The sequence below is a fragment of the Gymnogyps californianus genome, chromosome 8, assembly GCF_018139145.2.
Source record: "Gymnogyps californianus isolate 813 chromosome 8, ASM1813914v2, whole genome shotgun sequence".
In the NCBI taxonomy this organism is placed as follows: domain Eukaryota; kingdom Metazoa; phylum Chordata; class Aves; order Accipitriformes; family Cathartidae; genus Gymnogyps; species Gymnogyps californianus.
Genome location: NC_059478.1, coordinates 29523979 through 29545449, shown reverse-complemented (window position 1 = coordinate 29545449; position 21471 = coordinate 29523979). Strand labels below are relative to the sequence as shown.

At 42.2% G+C, this 21471-nt stretch overlaps 1 protein-coding gene across 1 annotated transcript in view; it reads right to left on the bottom strand.

Moving 5' to 3' along the window:
- The window catches only part of ZFYVE9 (zinc finger FYVE-type containing 9), a 60996-nt gene extending 55155 nt beyond the window's left edge, over positions 1-5841 (bottom strand). The window contains exon 1 of the mRNA XM_050901120.1: positions 5779-5841. The gene's annotated coding sequence lies outside the window, so the exon portion shown is untranslated. The remainder of the gene's footprint in view (positions 1-5778) is intronic.
- Positions 5842-21471: the final 15630 nt, after the last annotated feature.

Genomic DNA, 21471 nt, shown 5'->3' with positions numbered 1-21471 from the left:
ATCATTGTACTTTTTAGAAAAATGTACCATGTATGTTCCTCCATTGATAATCTTCTATGAATTTTCTGATGTATTTAACCCATATTACTTCCCCAAATGAAATTTTAAACTTAGAGAGAAGTATAAATGTTGTACTCGGAGCATGTGTATAAAGATTTCTATTATTTATAAAAAAAGGCTTCAGTATGTCATAGAAGTAAACAAAAACTTTCCTATTACAGTAATTTTAAAAATTGCAAGAATCCAGAAGTAAGGCTGGTAAGTATTACTAGAGCAGCTACGGCACTTCTGTAATTGATAGAGCAGACATGAATCTCTGACACAAGTATGGCCTAATTTCAAATTATCACCTGATAGGAAGTGACCTCTGGATTCTTTATGCGGGGAAGAGGGAAGGACAGGTTCCTCCCAGCTACCACTTCACTAACAAAAAAAAGGGCACTGAACTTAAGACATATACTAAATGTTTTGCCTTTTTATGCAGGCCCACAACTGCTCTTTGGCAAAATTGAAGTACAGGAAGTCAATAAGTAAGACTCACAATGAAACATTACCAGTAAGTATAGTCGTAATTTGGTAGATAGCATTTCTTTTCTAACTCTTAACGGGACAAGGGATTTTCTCCACACAAGCAAAGGCTCAAAACATTTCCGGCATCTCTGATCATGCCTAATTCCTCTGTCACTAATGAAGAATAGCTGGGGAACAGTCCTAAAATAGTTACCAAACTGAAATCTACAACACAGAAGTATTTTCATACATAGATAATAGCAGAAGAAAACAGTTCCAGCTTTGTCTGCGTTAGGCTTTAGTGCTTTTTTCTAACTACTGCGAATGTCAGTTCAGCTCAAGCTAGGCTAAAAAAGAGGAAGACACTAGTGAAGACACATTACTGCATTATTTTATATACAAAGCCATACCCTAAACCAGGGTTCAGCATCACTATCTAAAGTATCAGTTGATGCCTCAAGCCTCCACTAGAAAGCTTTCCACCTTTGTTACGATGTTGGAACCAAACCAGTAACAGAAATCCAGCAAAACAATGTTAAGAAAAATTAACTGGCAATAACATTTCCAATTGTAAAGTCCTACTCAACTTCATTACGCAATCAATCTCTTAAAAAAATTTATCAAGCTTCCTGTTGATATTAAAAGGAGGGGGGAAAAGTATAGAAAACAGAAGCAAAGTAGTATAGTAGCATGCAATACAATTCTTGATAGAAAAACCTAGACAATCCTAGCAGAGCATACTGAAATGCTTCTGGACCTTCAGTGTATTCCCTTAAACAACTGATACTATGGTGACCCCACTGACTCATAAGGTAGATCTGTAGCTTCAGTTGCCATCAAAATACCAGAGATATAAGTAATATTAACACATACAGCAAACAAGACAAAGATATTTATATATTCTACATATAACAGAGACAGAATACAGAGGGTACAGCCATTAGCATTATCTGCAAATAATTCAATATGAAGGTTAGTAATGGCTACTCAAGAGCATAGACAAACAAAAAACCCATGCAAGTGGAAATCCAACACTGAAGTCCGTGTTTTCATTTGTCCAACATACAGTGGACACTGGGGATAGAATATGTGAAAAGTTTCAATATATGGACACCAAAACTTCAAAACATATGGTCAGACTGCCACATATTGACATTTCCAAATTATCAAATTCTACATGGAAGCAAAACAACGTTAAAGTTTCTTTAAGCTATCTCCTCACTGGCCTTCATAACTAAGACAACTACTGCCTCAGTTTATACTTCAACTGAAGATATCACACAAGCTATTCAGAGAGCACTCTAGCTCCACACTCTCTAAAACACAGAAAATCTACAGATTGTGACTCCACACCTGTTTTTCACATAGTTTATCACTTTTCTTCTTTTTTTTTTTTTCCCTTTTTTTTTACTGTAACAGAACTGTGCCTGTGTAAAATTCAACTGACTGGACTTGCTTCTTTAATTCAACTCCCACTTGAGCAGATCTGGATGAAAGAATATGGACAGAACAGTTTACCCAGTGTTGTCACCCATAAGTTCCTGGCCACATGCTGTTTGTCTTTAACCTATGTTTTTAAATTAATTAGATTTCTCTAGTAATGACCTTTAAAACAGTTTAAGTGACACTTTATGGATTTCCTCTACCATTCACCTTCAGCCTATTTGATGCTGATGTACTAGTTGGAGGGCTGTTATTTCTGAAAAACAAGTATCAATATTACACATTTCTAATTATCTCTTCTAGCAATACAACAGTAATACAATTACTGTTGTAATATTCCAGTAATAAACAATACTGGAAAGATTCAGGGAAAGAATACATATAAAATCACCTTAATAGTATTTTTCCTATTCCACCTGTCTGCTATGGCAGTCTGAATAGTAGCATCCCTAAATATCCCAAACTCTGCATGTGTATGATGCAAAAGGGAGAAAGTATCATAAAGCACATTCAGGAAACAAATATCTGTCAAAGACAAAAGCACTGAGTGCAGTATTCCATTAATCCCAAAGAAAAGGTCCTGGGATCTGCAATGTCTTGTAATTTTCTCTAGAAACTAACATTTAAAGGAATGACATAGTTTAATAACCTAGGTATGACACACACACTCATTCCTTCCCACAAACACTAGCCGAGAATTACACTCATTAAGATTTAACAGGGCACCTTAAAATCTACAAATGTTCAATGTCTAAAAAGAATCTTAACAGCTAAATTAAAAAAAAGAAATTGTGTTATGCCTTATTTTAAATTAAGTGAAACCCAGCCAACCAAACAATATGTAGGAAAGTATTTGTCTATAAAAATAGAATCATTTATATCTATAAAATAAATAATAATTATTATTTATATATAAAAATATATCTGTATGTATTACGATAATGGTCATTTACTTTTATCACACTGATTTTTCAAAGTGTGCTATTCTTTTGATAACTATATAGTGTGTTTTGCTCTAGTCGCTAGTCAAATAAATTTGCACGAATATGTATCCTGAATTCTAATTTAAGTAGAAACTACTATGTCAATGAAGAATCCTTGATATATCTTTTAAAACTTCGCATCCATTTACATGAATTGATGTAATTTTCCCAGTGTTGTAAGATGTAGCCAACACTTAAAGCCAACACAGAAGTAAAAGCTGTTTCTATCACCTAAAACTCAATACTTTAACTTACTTTCAGAAATTTACTCTTGACTATATATTTCTCATCAATACGAAAAGCTTTGTAAACTTCTAGTATCATTGTACGGACACATTTCTCAATGCTTCACAAAAACAACAGGAGGGAAAACTGAGCATGTTAGTTCACGTTTCTGTTCATTTCAAAGTTCAAGTCTCATAAAGAATCACAAATAGAGCTCTAAAACAGGCCACCTTTCAATTTCTTTAGAGACTTTAATCTCAATCACATTAAAAAAATAAACAGTAGCCTTTATATAAAACTTTCAAAGTAGTCCAAAGCAGTCCACTGGTGTCTTCCAACAATGTTCTGGAAAAGATCGCCGATTCATCAGCACACAGACTAACTGTGCACTGAAACTATTATCCCTCATCTGATTTTCTGTCAAGAAACTCACTTTTATTTGGAAGATTCTCAGTGCATCAAAAAGATTTTTCTGATCAACAAAACATGAATACACAACTTCGTCCCAAAATCTATTTCTTTTTGGCCAACTTTCATTCAAAAGCAAAACTTCACTCTAATCCTTTTGCAAAATAATTTCCAGGTAATTTTTTATAGACAGCCTGTAAACCTGAAAACTAGCAAGCTATTTTCTGCTAAAGTTGGCACAGCTAGTGGACAGGCAACAACAGACATTAAAAGCTTATCATTCTTTGGCCACAAGTTTTAATACTGCATCTTTGTTCAGTCTCTACCTTTGTTCCCTGAGACAATCACAGTCAGACTTTATGCCAAACTAAAAAAACTGTATTTCATCTCAGTCTTAGCCTCAGGCCTCAGATCCTGAAATGTGCGTTTGAAAGTATTTAATCCCCAGCCTAATAACTGACTCAAAGCTAACACACAAAAATAACACCCGATATCAGGACTCAGCACTGCAGTTTTGGGGTGTTTTTCTTCCTTTTTGACACACTAAAGAAGGCACCATAAAGCAATGGACAATTAGAGAATCAATCACAGTATGTCAGGACATGGTAACTTGTTAGGTGTAGATCAGGGCTTGAATTAGAGGGAGGCTTGTTTGAGATTTTAGGCCTTATTCAGCTTCCATTTCAGATTCCCCAAACCTCTGAAGAGATTTTTAATTTTGTCTCTCTTGGGTCAAGGAGACTGTTCTCATTTTGTATCACATGCCACAACTTTATAAAAAGAAGTGCACTACTGGGTTCAGGCAGCAACAAAGGATTTTGATGTTGTTTCAACCACTGAAGGTGTATCTAAAATCTGGATTCATTCCATGCAATCAAAAATGATTTGCTAATAAAAGTTAATTACAATGTTTTAAAACATTGCCTAGTCAGTAAAATGCTGCCCAAAGAAAATAAAAGCTTTTATTCAAGTAGAGCATCTTTTTTTTATTATTATTTTACTTGTTTATACAGGGCCCCTTCCAGTTTTGGATTCAGCTTGGACCAAAACATTGAGAGCAGTGTTATTCAGAAATTCTAATCTAATACAACCATACTTAATAAAAAGATTGCCAGAATTCAGTCAACTTCTAATATTTGAACTGAATGAAAATATGTGTAAAAATTAAACCCTCTGAAAAACCTCTGTCACAAAATAATCAGGAATATCTTGTCTATAAATAAACAAGATAGTTAACACGAAAACATAAAGTCTATCAATTCCCATCTGCTACTTGTTTCTCAGTCTGGTTAACAAGATAAAAACAGTTCTTCAGCCACCCTTCATCATATGCACCTATTTAACCGTAACATTTATGAGCCAGTAACTAACCCACCTCTGCAAAAAGTCTGACACGCCAAGAGTGCCAGTTATTCTTAGAGTGAGACATGACCACAGTTTCACGTAATTAGAGATGTTATAAAACACATCCCGCCCGCTCGCCCCATCCCCCTCCACCACTACCACCATTGCAAGAGTGACTTGTTACACATCGCGATGAGCAAGTAACACTCCCTGCCCGGGGAAAGAGCGGAGATTAGGCCATAAAAAGGGCACGAGATGCAAACAGGGATCCTCCCCTCTCCGGCCCGGGAGCCGAGGCTGCCCGCTGGCTCCCGTGCGCACGGCGCGGCCCGGGGGCGCCGGCTGGCCCGGGGAACAGCCTCGCCTTGCCCCGCGCCGGCACCGGCGACATACGGAGGGTCCCGGGGGGGGGGGGGGAAGCCCCGATGGAGGGCGGCAAGAGCCCTTTCCCCTTCTCCAGGATCGCCGGCGCGGCGGGGAGAAAGGTGCCCCGGCCGCGCCGGGCGAGGGGGGTCACCCAGTCCAGGCACCCGGCGAGCGGCACCCAGGGGCGGAGGGGAGTGGCGGGGAAGGGGGTTCGGAGGACGAACCCGGTGAGGGCTGAGGGGCGATCGCTGCCTTCCCCCTCGGCGGCGAGGCGCCTCTCCCCTTGGCGGCGTGCGAGGGACAAGGGCGGCGGGGTGAGGGGACACCCGGAGCCCCCAGGCCCCGGGCTGGGGCGGTGTCGGCGATACGGCGGCTCCGCTGAGGCGTCGGAGCCCTCCCCGCCCGTCCGCGGGGCCTCGCTCCGGGCGGCAGGGGCCTGGGAGCGGGATACCCCGGCCTCCCGGGCCTGGGGGCGGAGGGCTGGGCGCCGCTCACTCACCTCGGGAGGCAGCAGGCGCCGCCGGGTCTGCATGGCGAGGGGGATCCCCGGGGCCGCGCTCCGCCGCCGCTCGCTCCCGGGCGGGCCCCGCAGACCCCGCGAGCGCTGGAGAGGCCGGCGCCCGCCCTCACCGCCTGCCAGCCGGGCTACGCTCGCTGGCTGCGCGGCCAAGGCCGCCGCAGCTACCGGCAGCCAGCGCCCCCTGGCCGGCCCCAGAGGCAGCGCACGGCACTGCGGCACCGCCGGGGAGGCAGTGCGGAGCCTGCCGCACCCCCGCCCCGCGGCGCGGGGGGCCGGGCAGGCCGCGCCGCCACCTCCGGCCCGGCCGCCGGCCGCCGGGCGGAGAGCGGGAGGAGTCACCCAGCGCGGGGGGACGCACCGCCGCGCCGCGGAGGGAGCTTGTCCGCTTACCTCCCGCCCCCCCCCCCCCGCCCCGCCGCGGGGTCCCGCCAAGCCTGCGGGCCACTACCGAGCCCGCGCGGCCCCGCAGCCAGGGCCTCCAGCCCACACACACACACACACACACGCGGAGGGCGGCACCGGGGGACCGCCGCAAACCAACCGCAGGCAGCCCGGCAGAGGGGCTGCGTGAGGCGCAGCCGTGCCGCTGCCCACGCCGCGGGGAGGCACCCATCGCTACCCGGGCACTGCGCGGCGCGCTGGTGCGCTCTCGGCCGAGAGACGTACCCCGCAGCCGGCTGCAACTGCACCTACACACTGTAGGCAGAAGGGCTGGTGGCCGGGAGCCATTCATGTTTTATCTCGCCATTTCATGCTGAGTACCTTCAAAATCAGAGAGGGACACCCGGTCCTGTGGGACACCCACAGCCGCCCGTGCACGCCCACACGGCCACCCTGAGGGGTGCATGGGTGCGCAGACACGGAGCCATCCGCTCAAAGACACGTTAACTCTTCAGCAAAGCAGGATTCCAGAAAAAAAAAACGCCACGCTCGTTCCTCACAGAAAGAGTCTCGGAACTGCGATGGCAAACTGACAGGTTATGCCGAACCATAACTATGCGCCCGGCGTCTCACCGATTCTCTAAGAGGAGGCGGACACGGCGGCGCCCATGCCGGGAACGGGACACCTTCCCCCGCCTGGCTGCAGGCACTCGGGAACTCGAGAAAATGTCACTTTCCCGCGTGTGACCTGCGGCGGTGCTTCGGCTCCGAGGGGGCGAGGGGTGGGAGGGGGCCGCCCGCCCCGGGCCGCGGTACGCGGCTACAGCGCGCACAGCCGCCCTCTGCTGGGCGGAGGGCAGCGCCCCTCACCGACGCCTCACGCCCCTCTAACGCCTCGCCCCGCCTGCGGCCTCACCCTTCCCGCGCGAACGCCCATCGCCTCACCCGTCGCCTCACGCACCCCTCTCTTCAGGAACGCCTCAGCTCGGCTCCCCCTCAGGAACGGCTCGCCCCGCGCCGGGGGAAGCCGCCATCCCCTCACCTTCGGACAGCGCTCTGGCCTCCTCCCAGCCGCAGCGGAGCGCCATGTCACCCCTAGGACGGAGGGAAAGGTGAGTGTGGTGGCTGCTAATGCAGTTGCACTGCCATTCCCGCTTCTCAGGTCTTCGCACTTGCAGGCTATCACTTTCCAGCAGGTTAGCCTTCTCCATTAACTTCCTACATATGGCAGTGAATACGGTGTAATGATCCCCAGTGATAAAATCTAGGCCTGCTTGCTCCAAGAGCGTCAGCCCGTCCCACTTGAAATGAAAGGGAAGCACTTAATGTTTATTCATTGATTCTGCTAGAACTATGTGCTTTTCAAGCAGAAAATACAAGATACTCCCAATCAACTGAATCATCAATCCATGGGCAAAGAGCTTAGGAGATAAAAAATGCTAATCAATCATAGCTGGTAGTAGCATGTTAATGGAGATGGAATTTATTTTCTCCCATAAAGCATTCCTGGTTAACCCCAACTTGCTATCTCTTTAGCAATTAGTGGTGTCATGCTTGTAAAGCACAGATGAGGAGTTCAGACCAGTCCAATACACAGTTACTATGCTCAAAACAATTCTCATGAAACACCTCAGACTGCTAAACACACAATATGCCTGACAAACAAAAAAGAAATAAATTAAAGGGTGAGCAATGTAACATTTCGTACCCTCTGGCCAAATGCATGCAAGCACATAGGTTTGCCATCTACGTGTGTCTCACAGAGGCATATCACTACCATAATTTTGTTCTGCTTTAATCCTTCTGCATACAGCCATTCATTGGAATGTTTTCTCACCAAACACAGAGTTTTTACCTGAGGGATATCATAATTGGCTGTTTTGCAAGAAGGCCATCTCATGAAAGCATGCAAAAAAGGAGTTAGGAGCGATGGGGAACACCTCTATGAGTTAAGGTGATGGAACATGGTCTCATGCCCCGTCCCTTCTTGGTGTCTATATGTATCTTGGATGCCACATGACTTGTTCCCAATGAAGATGTATCTAGAGGAGCAGGAACTCAGCAAAACTCAGGTTGCTGCTCCGGGCAGTTGTGGTGCCAGACACCTGAGCTTAAAGCAGGGAGATTGCCCATCCTGTGTTCTCAGTGTGCTCCCTCTGCTAGTGTCCAAACAGGAAACATTTGGGTCTGGATAGTGAGAAGCACTATATACAAACCAAATCAATAATTTTGACCTCAAGCCCCAGCAAGGCTATAAGACATGGACCATGACCTTCCCCTGGCACATTCAGTGCAAGTGTCAGAGTTACAAATTCTCCGAAAAGTATCTTCAGCTCTTCCACGCACATCAGCCTCATGTCAGTGAGCCTCTACAGCATCGTCATAAGAAATCATGCCTGATAGTACCCCACGTGATAGTATGGACATTTGGTATGGAGTTTGCCACCTCTTTTCCCAAGTCTTTTACCATCTTTACCCAGCTCTTTATGAGAAGCTACCAAGGAAGAGGCATGAAGGAGAGCATACAGAAGAGAAGACTCCAATTTGCAAAAGGCAGGGAACTGTAAAGTGGGTGAGAAGACCACAGTTAGAAAGGTGAGGGGAAGCTATGAGATGCCCTGGTTGAAGGGGGCAGCAGAGAGTTACAGGGTGAATACGAAGATGTGTGTCGGTAACAACGTATATAGACTGGGAGCTAGGAGTTATGAGCGATTGGTACAGGATTCAAAATGATGCAAGAGTAATCAATGAACAACAGAGGATTTTTTAACTACTTGGTGAAACTTGCAGAAACTTGGGGGAAAAGGAAGCTTAGTAATGGCTTCAGTCTGTTACTAGACGAAAATAGTAGAACAGTTAACAATAATGTAGGAAAGGCAGAAGAGCTCAGTGACTATTTCTGGTCTGTATTTGGGGAAGAGCCAGATGATATACGAATATCATATGATGATGATGGAATACATTCCATTACGACAGGCACTGAGGAGGATGTTAAACAGAAGCTAATAAAGTTGGGCATCAGCAGGTCTAGGTAACTTGCATCCAAAAGTTTTAAAAGCACTGGCACAGAGTATCTTCAGACCATTAATGTTGATTTTCAATAAATCTTGGAACGCTGTTAAAGTTCCAGAGGACTGGATGAAATACTGTACCAATATTTTAAAAGGGTAAACAAGGTGACCAAGCTAATTATGACCTGCCAGCCTGACAAGAATTCTGGGTAATATAATGGGACATTATCTACATTATTTGATTAAAAAAGAATTAAAGGATGGAAACACAATAAATGCAAATTAATGTGGAAAATAAATCTTTCCAAAATAATTTTATTTTTTAATGGCATTACAAGTTTGGTTGGTCAAGGTAAGTAGGTCTGCAAAATATATGTTTTGGTAACTTGCAGCATTTTAATTAAGGAGCCGGAATGATACAGACTCATCACAGCACATATTAAACTGTTCCAACTCTAGCTAACTGACAGTTACAAAGTGGGGAAGTAAGAAGTCATGATCAGAGAATGTGTTTCTGGGTCCTATAGCAATTAGATCTACACTATATTGTATTGATATTAATGGCTCTAAGGAAAGCATAAAATCGGCACTTACAAAGTTTGCAAGTGATGTAAGCAATAGGCAGTCATAAATAACAAGTCATGATGTAAAGTATCTGAGACAGCTTGATAACAAGTAATATGCATTTCTGTACAGCCAAATGTAAAAACGTGCACCAAAGAATAAAGACAGTGATTATAGGATGAGAAAATTCGTGCTCTAAGGAGTTAATGCTCAAAAACCTCGAGAGTCGTCACATATAATCAGAAGAAAATGAGCAGGTGGTGTGGTGCTGTGGCCAACAGGCTAATGCAATCCTTGGTTTTATAAACAGGAGAATATAGAAAGATGTCTTTATTTATTTTTCTGGTACTAGTCCAACTGCTCCTCAAGTCTGATATCCAAATTCCTTAATTCTTTAATAGAAGCAGAAAAAGAGATGGTTCAGAGACCAGTAAGAATTATTTCGATTGAAAGTGAAAATGTTCAATCTATTTCAGTGTCAAAAAAGAAGGTGAAGGTGTGACTCAATCACAGGTTTTAAGTACTTCCAAAATTCAGTGACTGTATGCTAAAGGCAGAGGTATTCAGCTTCCCGATGAGGTCTTCTACCAGTGAAGGTACTTAACCACTGAGACACTTTAGGGAGGAACAAGTTAGTTTTCCCAGCACTGGAAATGTCAAAATCAGGTGCTTTAAAAAACTATATTTTAACACAAGCAGGAGTTCCGTCCTGTAAGTCTGTTACCCATGAGATACAACTATGTGACCATAGCTGTGGATTCTGGTTACTAGTCTATGCAGAAGTCGATTTCCTTGGGCACTAAGAAGTAACAACCTGTCATCCCTTTCAGCATCATCTGACACAGATCATGTGTTCTTGAGCACATGATGGGAGCAGCCGTGTGAATGGTGATGTTTACATGGGTTGAAGGGATGGGTGGACTTGTTCACAGAAGGCAAATCCTTTGAAGCATATTGCATACAAAGATAATTTTTCTCACTCAAGAAGTCTGAGACATACATTGCTGGAAGCTGGGAGGTTACTCCTGACAAGTGTGACTATATGATTATCCTGCTACTAAACTCTTCCTCTGGCATCTGCTTCTGGCCACTGTTACAGGCAGGATACTGATCTTTCTCATGCCAAGCAGTCTCTCAGGTCCATACCAAAGCTGACCCACCCCTGATCTCTGAACAGTGGAGTGGGAGTTTTAGTGGGAGCAGAGAGTAGATGCTTGATAATAAATAGGTATAGGCACAGGAGAGGGCAAGATCCAGGGGAGAGAAGAACAGGAACACTTAATATTAGAAGGTCAAAGACTGACTTGGGTAGAGGATTGTACCTGAGGCTCTGGACCTCTCCAGAACCTGGCATTGATTGAAATATTCAGGAGTCTCCTGGTCTGATCTGGTATCATCAAAAAATTAGGAAACTTTGCAGGAAAATGTTCATTACTTTCCCAATGTAGTTCCTGATAAAAATACTCAGCCTTCTACTCATGTGCCAGATCTGGAGTAGAAAAGGCTGGTGCTGTGAACCTAAACATCCGAACCTCTTGGGTGACTGAAGCTTTTATTCACAGTTCTATGGAATAAAATGTTGGCTTTTTCCATACAGTTGCTAGTAACTGCTTGCATACCATACTCTGACAGAAACAATACTCTAAATATTCATTACTACCGCCACTGCTAGTGGAGTGCTTAGTGATCATTTAACCAGTTTCTGTTGTAAAAAAACAACTCGCTGATTACACCCTGAGAAAGACACCGAGAGACCTGCAATGAAGATTACAATGTCGTGATTTTGCCCTCTAGTGGCTGAGTGACTAGTCCAGCTCCTGTGGCATCTGTCTTAATACGTCTTGATTACCTAATCAGCCTTGAATCTTTGATTTTTCTAAATTTTGTGCAGGCTTCATCCATTATACTCAAGTACTACCTGCACCAGAACAATCTGAATCAATAAAAAGGCTTGGCTAAACATCCTCAGAATCCTATATTAAGGTTAACTCAGTGTTAGTGAGTCATACAATAAAGCCACTAATACATGGGCACTTAATTAATCTATGATGAATTTTCCACCAGATATGACAATCTCTAGAAAAGAAAAAGAGCTGCTAGGTCACCATCTCATTGCGTGGGTCAATTTAGAGTCATTCCATGCTGAATACCTATTCTTATTTTGTCCAGTTTAAATTTTAAACAGGCCATGTATTCTTAGGAGTAAAAAAAAGATGGCATTTTAATCCTTCCCACCGGTAAACTCATATAGGTTATGCATTTGAAAGGGGACATAACTTCTTTACTGTCTATGCTGGCTGAATCTTGAAACATCCATCACTTTTCTCTCCATATTCGAGACACTGGCCTAGAGGCTCTAAAAGATCTGTGTCTGTATCTGTGCTAAACTTCTGTGTGAGCTTGAGCAAGGGCTTTGGACTTTAATTACATCTTGATTTTTTCTTTTTCTCTCCCTCTGGCACCCATTTTAGCTTATTAGCCCAAACTTCATAAGGAAACAACACTTATTCAATTAAATTGTTCGTCTTTCTCTTCCCCTCCCTCCTTCCCATATCTTTAGGATCTCTTGGCCAATTTCTGCCGCTGCTGAAAAAGTGGTAAGTCTCAAAGGAAATTAAGTTCTTACAAGTTTTGTGGCAATCCACGGCCAGACACAGAGGGGGCCAGCCAAAGCAAGTCCAACTCAGCTGGTACATATTCAGTGTGGCAGCAGCCAGTTTGTTAATCAGCGCGTGCTCCGGCTGCTCAGGCAGTATGCATGCACTGCCGCGTTACTCCCAGCGTACACTGTTTTGGCCTGGGAGTGTTGCAGGGAATGCGGAGGAAGCTGAGATCATTGTGGTAGGAGGGTCATCATGGACGTGGCAGGGCCAGGGTTATTGCAAGGAAGAGATCAGAGGGTGAAGACACAAATCCATGTGCAAACAAGGGCTATTTTTCCAATACTCACAGGACAATTTTTCAAGGGTTGTTATTTGAACTTGGTATTTGAGACTGAGATGTGATACTTAGGTAATTTGAAAGCCTCTACTAAGCAAGAAGTCAAATTACAGGATTTCGTAGTCCCTGTTAACAAGAAAACAATAAACATTTGGATCATTTCATTCTTACTGTTTATTTTGTTATTCATCTGTATTTGGAAGCCCTGGAAATGCTTAAGTACCTTTCTGATTACATTATTGGTCCAGCCAGAAGCTGGAAATGCCTTTAGTGAATACCCATGGGGTTTGAGTATTTGTGAGGGTGTTCCAGATGAACATGTCTGTGCTCAGTAACAAAAAACCCACCAGGATTTGGAATCGGGAGAAAGAGGTTCTTGTTCAACTCTTTAGCTGACTTGCTGAGTGACATTTAACCTGTCTGATCCTCTCTCCTTGTGTGTACAGAGAAGTTGTTATATTTATAGCATGAGTAAGTATTGCATGAGACCTTATGAAGGTCTGTGAAACCACTTTGAGAGTCTCCTATGAAAAGTGTTATTATGGTGATTACATGAAAAACTATCATTTGGAAGATATGAAATCATCACCTAAATATGTGCTTTCTGGTTCACTGAAACAAAAGACCTTTGAGATTCAAAAATGAATAGGAGTTTGAAAAATTAGCTCCATCTACAGAACTTCATCTTCCTAAAGTGCTGAGAAATATGCATTTTCCATTTGAAGATCTAAAAATACTTTACAAATAGTTGAAACCTGTTAGTCCCCCTGTGAGAATTAAGCAACCTGTTCCATATCGCTCAATAAATGCATTTAAGAGTTTGGACTAGAATCGTAGAACTCCTGATTTTGCGTCCTATCCCATGTATATTGGGATATCACTTGGCTGTGATATTATTTAATTTCCTCAATCATACAAAACCTTCCATCTTTCAAAGATGATAGTACTCCAAGAATAATGTTGGAGCTGTGCCAGAGGATGGTGGAAGGTAGGAGAATTGAGATTCTCATTGTTTGGATAAAAGTCCTAATTCATGCCAGTTTGGTCTAAAAAATCTGCCTTAAGTATGATATATTGGTGAGGAGGGAGGGACCAGCATATCTCACAACTTCTAGAAGGAAGTTTCTGCGTTGTTGATAGCCCTTTCTAAAAAGCCATACGCACTTTTCCATACGTGCCGCCAACATATCTACACTTCATGGCCCATAGGAAGCACAATGGTGATGAACAGGTGATTTTTAAACTGAGATTCTCCAAAACTAGACCAGATATGGGCCTACAAGAGAGCTTACAAGTTCATAAATTAGGTCTACATAAATAACAGTCTCAGGCATTTGTGTGGGCTTCAGTGAACATACTCAGTGCTCGATGCACTCACTCGTAGAGGCAAGACGTATTCAATATGCTGGCTGAGAACAAACCGCATCAGACACTTCAGAAAGGAATTCCACCAGCAAACAGTAGCACAGAGGATGTTTTGTGGAGGATTTTTGAATGACTGTTTTTGTGAACAGAAACCCACTCCCTCGAATGTCAACACTTCAGATGCAAGGGAAATTCTAAGAACAAAACAATTTTAGAGAAATCAAAACACTACAATTCAAACTTGACTGGATTTTAATTATATGTAGGACAAAATAAAACTATTTTAAACTGAAAAATCATTATCAACATAGGTATTATTAAATAACCCATTATTAAGAATGTTGAAGTGATATCTTTTGATGTGAGAGTCTTTTCTTTTGTTTCTTCCAACATAACTGTATTCTATGACCAAAAACGCTGTCAGGGTTTTCTTACAGATTTGGTATACAAATTAAATAAATCAGTTCATTGTTGCATTTATCTAATATAAATGGACACACATTTTATAAAGAAAAAATCTAATCCTTTTTAAATCCTGTTTTAATCTGTGATGTCTTGTAACAGTGAGTTCCACGCACTAATTGTGGTACTTTAAAAGTATTTTCACCAAATGTAAATGCTCTAGTGCACAATTTAAATTAATACCCTTTTTTCCTCATATAGGTACAATCAATTTTACTTTATATAAGCCTCTATTCTGTTTATTTCTGCTATGTTCCTTCTGATTCATCTTCGTTCTGCAAAAATTATTATATTTTCAATTTCTCTTCAAATCACAAGTTTCTGCATCTTTATATGGTGTCATTTTCAGCTTCTAGATCCTCAGTTATATCCTTATTGACAGGCTGAGGGCTATGGCCAGAGCTGAGAGGGCCATGTCACCTAGTTAGAGAAGCACTGTCATAGCCTTGGTGTTACTGCCCTCTCTTTGGGGGATAACAGTTATATAGTAACAAGCAGAGATATCCACATATATGCCAGACCAGCTGAAAAATCAGTGTTTCATCTTGGATGGTCAAACCTAAAAGTTAACACATCCTTCTCGAACAGCCCTAGACAGCTTTAACTTGCTTTTGTCAAAAACATTTAACATTCTGGAAATTCACCTTAAACATAAGAAAAAGAATCTCTACTGTGAGAGTGGCCAAACACTGTCACAGGTCGCCGATAGAAGTTGTGGAGGCTCCACCCTTGGAGATATTCAAAACCCTACTGGACATGGTCCAGGGCAACCTGCTCTAGCTGACCCTGCTTGAGCAGAGGGTTAGAGACCTCCAGAGATCCCTTCCTACCTCTACCGTTCTGTGATTATGTGAAAGGCACCTAAATATAAATTGAAGACCAAGATGGGAACACAGACAAAGTAAACAGATTAAGGTCAGAAACTACTACTTCTGACTTCTTGTATAGCATATACTGTAACAGCAGCACCAAACAGCCATGCATCCCATCTCTGTGTGCCTTACAGACATTAGTGTGGAGCACTGGGGCCCTGAAAGGGAGTGCTACAATATAATTTTTTCTCAATACCTTCCTTCATCACTGATTCCTCCAGATCTGCAGGTCTGTGAACCTGAGGGAGGAGAGAGAAAGCTGCCGGTCTCAGTAAGAGAAGGGAAGACACAGAGGGAGGAAGGAGCCCAGTGAGTCCTGGGGCATAGGAAGGCAGAGGATGAGGGACAGCAGGAGCAGTGAGGGCACATATCTTGCATGAAGCTCATAGCCTCTGGTTGAGGTAGGAAATATGTTTCAGAAAAAGTCTTCAGTCCAAGTGTAGATTTGTCAACATGTCTATGAACATGCAGTTACACATTTCCAGTATGGTTGGTTTTGTTGTTTGAGGGTTTTTTTTGAGGATGTAAGTAAACAGAAGTATAAATCTCAATCTAGAATATCTTTTTTTTCTTTCAACATTTATGCGAAGGGTTTCATCTAATGTGTATATATGAATTTATCCTTTAGGTCTTTCTGGATTCAAAGGAAGAGCTGGGTTTTCTTTAGAAACGAAAAGAACTAAAACTTACTTGAAAGGAAGTGGTAGATATAGTTGGCTCATTGTTATCTTAAGCATTTCCCTTCTTTGTTGTGCTGGAGATAAATGAATAGCTGCTATGCATGGACATACATAACTCTCAGGCTCTGGTTCATGATTTTTTGTAATTAAATCATTCAATGCATGATAGAGTCAAATTCCAGCAAAAGGGATTTTATTCTTGAAGGAATCCGGCAGGCACCACTTTTGCGACACTGTCTTGGGTTATCTGCTGTTGTCATGCTTATCTTTTCCACCCTGCTTCTCCTTAATGACAGTGGGTGTGGTGGGCATCAAAACCACCATTCTTTGTGCATACAATTTTTTTAAGCTAAGTCTTTTAAAGAAGAAAGGCTCACACATCTGTGCTGCAGATGCAGGTATATCCTCCTCTCCCTTTGAACAATTTAGGAATATGTTGCTCAAGTTCAACCGTGCTTGAAAGAGGCAACTGGTGACTGCTATAGGAGAAAGTCGCAAATGATTGCCACTACTGAGGGCACAGCAGAGGGAAGGCAGCCACTGTAGTAGCTTTTAGCAGCAGACGGCTTGTCAGTGAGCCACATGTAGGTCTAGACTTCTTTGTATGGTTATTTTTCCCCTGTTAGAACTGCCACAGAGAATACAGTGCCGATATCTCAGGGGAAAGGTGCAATGGAGGGCAGGTAGAGAAGAAGATGGTTAAAAACACGGGCTCCTCCTGCTTTCATTAGTTCTTCAAACAGTGAAACTGTTCACACACAGATTTAAGTACACCCGAAAGTATTCAAGGCATTAACGAAAATCCAAAGCATCTTGTTCATTTCAATTGCTTCTCCACCCACATTCTTCATTGAATTAAAGGATATCCTACACGCGCTTTTGTTTCACTTATTCCCCAAAGATCGCTTCATCACACACCAAGCAAGGATCTTCAGCATATTCATAGTAACGTCTCAGTCATGGCATTCAGCATTATGATGTTCCTGGCACAAGGGATGTTATTAAAGGATTGAAGAGATGAACAGTCAGCAGATTCCCCAGGGCAGCACATCAGAAAATGGACATCAAAAGAACCTGGCTCAAAATGCAGTGGTTATTACCGGCTTCTGGCAAATCCCACTCATTTTTGAACAGTAACACAGTCAGGCTGTGTTAGGGACATGTCCATCCTGGAGTACCTCTGTGAAACTATGTGTGCTTATCCAGTAAAAGCACTCCCATTTCAACACCTGCTCCTCTAGTTGAAGACAGCATAATCTTCATTAATCAAAAACATTTTGGGCCAAATCCAAATCCAATATTACTCAAATCATTAGCAACATCCCAGAGCAAACACAGCACAGGCTCTGTAGCCATCAAAATTACCTTTGTTTTCTCCCGTCATTTTTCATGAACCCAACTGTATTGCCCTAGAAACCCTGCAGATCTCTGAATGTGTGAATATCTCTTACAGGACGTGTAGGTTGTCACATATTACATGTCATCTTCACAGACCCCAACAGGATGACAGGCCACAGTCTGTGACAGGAAATTTTTTAAATTTCTGTTTCCTCTTTCACCAAGAACTGGTTGGAATTTATTTTCTTAAAGCTATTTTGAACGATGAGCAACAATTCTTGAGTAGGCATTGAGGAAGGAGAAGCACATATACTGACATGATGTCACCACCTGAATTATTATGCTGGGATATAAAAATAGTTTGAAAAGCAGCATGGCCAAAATTACCGTATCATTTAGTTACAACCTACTTTCATGACAGGCCGTCAGTTAATTAAGAGTGTCAAAATGCGGAATTGCCTCCAGCTTCTACATGCTTTGCAAATGACATGGAAGTCATCTTTTTAAATAGCAACAGCTTAACTGAAAATGTAAAACCCATAGTGAAACACTTTGAAAAATGAGGCAGTCAGCTGAACTGACATGAAATTCCCCACACCATAAATTCACTAGGGAAGACAGTTATAACCCATTTAATTTGCTCTCTGAAGATGATGTTCACATGACTATTTCTTTTGTGTGTTCAAAACTATTTTTCTGAAATTGATATAATTTTTAAAGTGTTATAAAACAGGAGCCTTAAGTGACTGTGGTCTGTGCAACTAGGCACATGGCCTGGCTCCAGCACTGGCACCTTCCCTCCAGACTGCTACAATACAGGCAACTGTAAAGCAGGGAAAGACTTAGAGAAAGGGGTTTTTTTCTTCAGAAATAAGTCACCCTCACTGATTCTCAAGTAACACATATGACACTAGAGAAAACTCTCTGTAGAGGGAATGATGTTTGAATAAACTTGGAAAATGATGGAATTGTTTTACCCATTTATTATACCTGGCACCAAATCCCTTATTCTCTTTATAGGACAGTCTTTTTAAATAAATGATTTTGTATAAATTATATAAGAAAACAGTTTTATATAAATTGCAGCAAAGCAAAAGAAGAATACAGTGGAAAGCAGACTGGATAGAAGACTCATGCCTGAACCAACCATAAAAGGATAAGAACAGTGCCCAAACGCAAAATTAAGCTGAACATCTTGAAAGCAAAATGAAAACCATCTCCCTCATTCTCTCTTTGGTAACAAGGTGGTCCTTTCATTGGACAGCCAGAAAGAAAAGTTTTGTTTGGGGTTTGGTTTTTTTTTTTCCCCTCCAAGGAAAATGAGTGCTTCACACTGGGAAAAAAAAAAAACGGATGAACAAACATCTCCCCCTATAGTCTACTAAAAGCTGAGCACCTTAATAATAATGAAGAAAATCCTGTCTCTTGGCTGAATAAGGGAACCAAGCTAAAACTGGACCAGAACTTTACGTGGTATGGCAACATGGAAATGTATGCTTCAGGGAGAGTGCTTGAATAAAAAAGGATAAGGCTACAAGAAAGCAATCTGAGAATTCAGCAGCGTTGTGGCAGGCTCATGGCTTCATGACTGTGGTGGTGTCCAGGTGCTTAACAAATTAGGGGTTGGAGAAGAAAGTATGAGACTGAATTTCAAGATAATTTATGTGTGGGACTAAGGGGACTTCTTTAGGCCTGTAATTTATGCAATAGGCAAAGGACTTCAAATACCACAAAGAAGTGAATGAGCTTTCTAAGCTGAGTTCAGAGTGCTCTTTATTACTAAAGACTTTGATCAAGAAAATATTTGAGCTTGGTAAAAATGCCATTTAGTATAACAGGCCATGAAAATGAAAGCTGACCAGTAAACAAGAATGGTTCACTTTGCCAGGATGATAAATAGCTCAATGCAATTTTCACAAAATGATGATTGTTCAACAATTTTATGGCTGTTTCAAAGGGAGTATGTGTTGGATGGATCCTGTTATCTGTGTCCTCTCATGCTAGGACACTATTGCTATTTCTGTAAGGAAGAAGCCCTGAGCCCTCTAAATGGACTTTATTGCCATTTACAATTACTGAAACCCAGTTGTCATTAATTTGACTATCCCTGTGGAGGTTATCATTTAAGGTAAAGGGCCATCTTTTATTCTGTGTTTTTACAGAAAACAGTATAACAAGGAGTTAGTGTCCAGCAAGGCCCATTACACAATATGATGATGCAACATTAATTGCACAGTTCTCCCCTGAACGCTCACCTTCAATGTTTAACAGACAATCCTCCAAGCATTAGCCCAACAGTGGCTGGAATGGCATTGGCTACACCCAATTCCACTAGTGGTGGAAAATATCCCATTGGTTGCAGCTGCACTGGCTCAGCATATGCTTTGGATATCAGCCTGTGCTAGCCTCCTTATTCATGAAAACATACCTAAAATTCCCATTTGCCAGGCATGGTGTTGAACATGGGCTGGATGAGTCTGGAATCCTGCAGGCATTGGCATATAGACACTAAGTCACAAAAAAACTGAGTGAAAGAAGCAATAACACCACTGGTGTTACGTAAAGATCTCCTTGCTGAATACAAGTCACTAACTATTCCAGGCAGGTTGTGCCCTCTTCCCCATCAGTTCATTTCTCTTTCACTAGTACATATGAGGGAAAAAAAAAAAAGCCAGACACACACTCATCTTGATCATGTCATTTATTAAGTCAGCAGTGATGGCAAACAGGGAATCATTCGGTCTTACCGTCACACACAAACCCCACAACTAAACCCCATGGAAGTGTACACGTGTAGAGAGAACAGGGTCTTGAGTGCACACACTCCTTCCACTTGCCGTATGAACGTGATGGCTCTGCTCAAACCTTCCTGTTCTCCTAGCAATGTTCTGACTTCACAGCAGCGTGGTAACTCCCTGCTCAAGCAAAAGGACACTGCTTCATTGGGTGTAATTAAGCCTATAAAAAAACCAGGCTTATTTATGCCTTGCTAAATCACATGATTGAGATTTTGTGGAGTGCTGTGAGTCAGAGCACTCGGGAAGCCCTGACCAGCTATTTCCTCAACATCTCAATGAGAGATGTCTAAGTTGTTCAGGTTTGTAACTCAGAAGTCAGTCAGCTGAATGTTTTGAGTTTGCTAAAAAAGGTTGGTTCCCCATTTCAAACTGCCAGAACCCTTGCAAAACAAATTTTGACTACAATACAGGATTAAGCACAATGTTAGCCAATACAATAGGACACAGTAAACAATAGTACCTATGGCAGAAAGCTGCTTTCGGGGGGGGGGTATGGAGAAAAAAGCTCTTTGGCATCTTTGACACCTGTCCTTTATCTTGCTTTTACCAAACCAGAGAGACGTTCTGAGTATAAAACCTACAAATAATTTTGCTTTAACAGGATTACTTAACTATGGTAAGCACAACTGTTAAAGCTTGTTTTTATTGTGCAAGTAGACAATGCATGTAATACCTCCCACAGCAATTTTTCATGGGACTGCTTACAAGGGTAAGACTAATTGAGGACAAGTATTTAATCACCTCTCTCATCTTGGCTTATCTAAGAGTTAACATAGAAGGGCAAGAATTGAACCAAGACACATCTCATACAAATTTCAACACAGATTAATGTCTCAGCTGAGAAACTAATAAAAAGAATTTCTCACCATGTTTATTCAATGCAAGTGAAGTCTTGTTCTGAATAGCTACTAGTTCATTTGTTCTTTCCTGACAAATACTGGCCATCCCAAACCATAATGAACCTGAGGGCCCAAGCAGTTTGAAAGTACTAGCATACTGTGATGTCAGGCAGCCCAAATTCAATAGCTCTGTTTCTCAGACAATACTCACAACAGCTAGAGAAAGGAAGATGATAAAACTAGCAGTCACAAAGGAAAATGCACTTGGTATACATTCCTGATGATGGTATTGTGAGCCATTGAGGAAATGTGGGTGTAAGACATCTAAACCTTTTATTACAGCTAACTGCAAACTCATGGAGTGCTTGTGCAGATTAAAACCATTAAAAGTGTATGCATTTTTCATGGAAAAGTTTCCATCA